Source organism: Chrysochloris asiatica, unplaced genomic scaffold (assembly GCF_000296735.1).
Source record: "Chrysochloris asiatica unplaced genomic scaffold, ChrAsi1.0 scaffold00244, whole genome shotgun sequence".
Taxonomy (NCBI): Eukaryota; Metazoa; Chordata; class Mammalia; order Afrosoricida; family Chrysochloridae; genus Chrysochloris; species Chrysochloris asiatica.
Window position 1 is genome coordinate 4,004,004 of NW_006408762.1, and position 3,672 is coordinate 4,007,675.

The window sequence follows — 3,672 nt, forward strand, 5'->3', positions numbered from 1 at the left end:
GTAACCACTACGCTACCAGAGCTCCTTGTTCATGAGGGGTATTGGTCTATAATTTTCTTTCTTAGTGACGTCATTTCATGGTTTTGGTATGAGGGTTATGCTTGCTTCATAAAATGTTTTAGGAAGTTTTCCATCCTCCTCTATCTTCTGGAATAATTTGAGTAGAATTGGTGATAGCTCTTCCCTGAATATTTGGTAGAACTCACTAGTGACGCCGTCTGGGCCTGGATTTTTTTTGGGTTGGGAGACCTTTGATGACGTGATCAATTTCTTCTTTTGTTATAGGTCTCTTCAGGTTTTCTACTTAACTGTGTGTAAGTTTAGAAAGGTCGTGGTTATCTAAAAATGTGTCCCTCTCTTCTAAGTTTTCAAATTTGTTGGAGTACAACTGTTCATAGTATTCTGTTATTATCCTGTTGATTTCCTTTGGATCTGTTGTCACATTGCCCATGTGGTTTCTAATGTATGTTATTTGTGTCTTCAACCTCTTTTCTTTTGTTAGGTTTGCCTATGGTATGTCAATTTTGTTAATGCTTTCAAAGAACCACGTTCTTGTCCTGTTGATCCTTTCTATAAGTGTTCTGTTTTCTATCTCATTGATTTTTGCTCTAATCTTTACAATTTCTTTTCTTTTGGTGGCTGTAGGTTCCCTCTTTTGGTCTGTTTCTAATTGTTGTGGATGCTGTATTAATGTGTTAATTTTGGTTCTTTCTTCTTTGAGGATTTGGAGTTCTTTCTTCTTTTTGGAGTTTTTTTGCAATAAGTTGTTCTCTCAGCTACGCTTTCGCAGTGTCCCAAAGATTTTGGTATGTTGTGTTTTCATTCTCATTGGTTTCTAGGAACTTTGTGAATTCACGTTTAATTTCTTCTACTACCCAGTTGATTTTCAGCATTGTGTTATTCAGTTTCCATATATTTGACTTGATTTCCTTGGTCTTCCAATTGTTGATTTCTAATTTGATACCATTGTGGTCTGAGAAGATGCTTTTTAGTATTTTGATATTTGTAAATTTATGGAAATTTGTTTTGTGGCCTACAACATGGTCTATTCTGGAGAATGGTCCATGTGCACTGGAAAAAAAATGTGTATTTTGCAGTTGTTGGGTTGAATGCTCTGTACACATCTATGAGGTCCAGTCAGCTGTTTGTATTGTTTAGTTCTTTCTGTGTCTTTGTCGAGTTTCTTTCTGGTTTTTCTATAAATTTTTGATAGCAATGTATTAAAATCACCAACTATTATTGTAGATTCATCTATTTCTTTCTTCCGATCTATTAGAATTTGCTTTATGTATTTTGGAGCCCTTTTATTGGAAGCATAGATATTTATTGTGGTTATTTCATCTTGTTCAATTGTCCCTTTAATTATGAGATAATGTTCATCTTTATCTATTATGCTGGCTTTTACAAAGTTTATTTTATCAGAGATTAGTACTGCCACTCCTGTTCGTTTTTTATTCTAATTAGCTTGGTATATATTTTTTCCATCCTTTGACTTTTAATTTGTTTTTTTCTCTGTGTGTGATATGTGTCTCTTGCAGACAGCATATTGAAGGATCTTGTTTTCTTATCCATTCTTTCACCCTCTGTCTTTTAACAGGTGCATTTAATCCATTTACATTCTGTGTAACTATTGATAGGTATTGATTAATTGCTGCCATTATTTTTGTTTGTTTTTGTGTGTGTGTGGTGTTGCTGCTTTCTTTGTTCTGTGTGTCTTCCTTTGTTGAGTTCATGATTTTTGTGTTTCTTCTTATGAGTTTCCTCATAGTTTTAATGGTTCACTGTTCTTGTATTTTCATTCTCTTGGTATGTTGTGAAGTGTTAATTTTCTTTGTGGTTGCCTTATACTCCATTAACTTTTCTCTCCACTTAGTACACTCTATTTTAACCTGTAATATACCTGACCTTCTCATTATCTGTATCTCTGTTCCTACGTGCTTTTGTTCTTTCACACTGTACTTGTTTTGATCATAGACTGATCTCCCAGATTCTCTGAGTTTTTCTTATAGTTTTGTTCTCATCTCGACTCTTCCTTATGTTGATTAATTCTTATTTTTATCAACTCCATTGTAAAATGTTTTGAAACATTTTATAATTATTTTTTTTGAATTCTTTCTCAGGCATTTCCAAGGCCTGCCCTCCTTCCAGAATGGAGCCCAGGTCTACTTCTAGGCCATTTGTCTCAGACATTTTATCTTGTTTCTGGACATGTGCTGATATAGTCATCTGCTTTTGCTTCTTTGACATGTTTAGTGTTTATCTGTGGCCTTAATATTTAATTGACTATGTGTTTTGGTATTTGTAATGCTTTCTGATTGCTTCCAGGAAGATGTGATTAGGATGTGGGCTTCTATTTTCACACTTCTTACTGCTTAAATCAGAGTAACTTTCACAGATTTTGTCTGTTTCCCTGTTATATGGCAGTTGGTATTGTTTCTTGCCTTGGTTTTATTGTTTTATAGAGGGAGGTTGTAGCTTGGATAAATGGCAGCAGTTGCTTACTCTTCTTGTGTAATATATGTAGAGAAAGAGTCCCCCAAAAGTAGAAGGTGGAGCATACAACAGCAAAACAGCACCAGCGGGGGAAAAATCAGAGGAAAAAAAAACAAGTAAACAAATTCAAAAAACAGCAACAACAAAACTAGACTTAATACTGCAGTCTATAATCACAGGAAAGGGAGAGGAGAGGGAGAAGAAGAAAAAAAAAATCTGTATCCTGATATGAGTATGACTTTAATGTCCTCTCTTCAGCTTCTTGCTTTCAAAGCTGCCTGATAGATTTCAAGATACCAGTGTTGGTTGTTATACTATAACTCAGGCTTTAATTTAATTTTCATCCCGATTTGTTTTTAAACTTTCTTGCCCTCTCTCCAGCCCTGTCCTTCTCTTTCCAGTTTTAAAGAACAAAACAAAAAATTCAGGGCCTTCTCTTGAGATGAGCATCTGTGTGCATGCGTGGCAGAAGAACCCACCAGTGGTGAGGGTGTGGAGTGTCCACTCACTCAGGCTCCTCCTCTAGTCACCGGAATGGAGATGCACAAACTGTGGGTGTGCCAATAACCAGATATAAAAATAAAGAAAATCAGAACAAGGAAAAAATGACAAATTGTATTGTCCACCTTTGCTTCAAGGTTCCCACAGCATTTTTCCACATGTGTCTGCTCCCCTGCTTGGTCTTGCCTTTCGATCTCACCCAAGATGTCGACTCCGGGCCTCTGAGCCTGGCAGATTCAAAAGTACATGATTTCTTACTTCAATTTCAAATTGCACAAGCTATAAGCCTTCAAACTTTTAAAATATTCCTATCTTTGTGATTCCGAGTTTTTGAGCTCTGCCCTGTATCTGCTATGCCTGATATTCTGTGGTATTGCTGACTTCGAACTTCACTGCACCTCCACCCTAGCCACCATCAAGCCCAACCTCAGAAGATACTTCTTGAAAGAACGAACAACAGAAAAAATACTAAACAATAATGGCAGTCCAACTGACTACTAGAAGAACAAGCAAGTTGCTCACCAGGAGACATCAAGGCAAGTGGTTGGGTCCCCTCAGGCCAAATCCCCTTCAAAGGCTAATAGTCAGTGGGAATACATGAGCCAACATGTGCTCTGACTGGTGACCAAGTGGGTCACCGATAAGGGTAATTGGGGGAAAAAAAGCAATGAAGCTGCA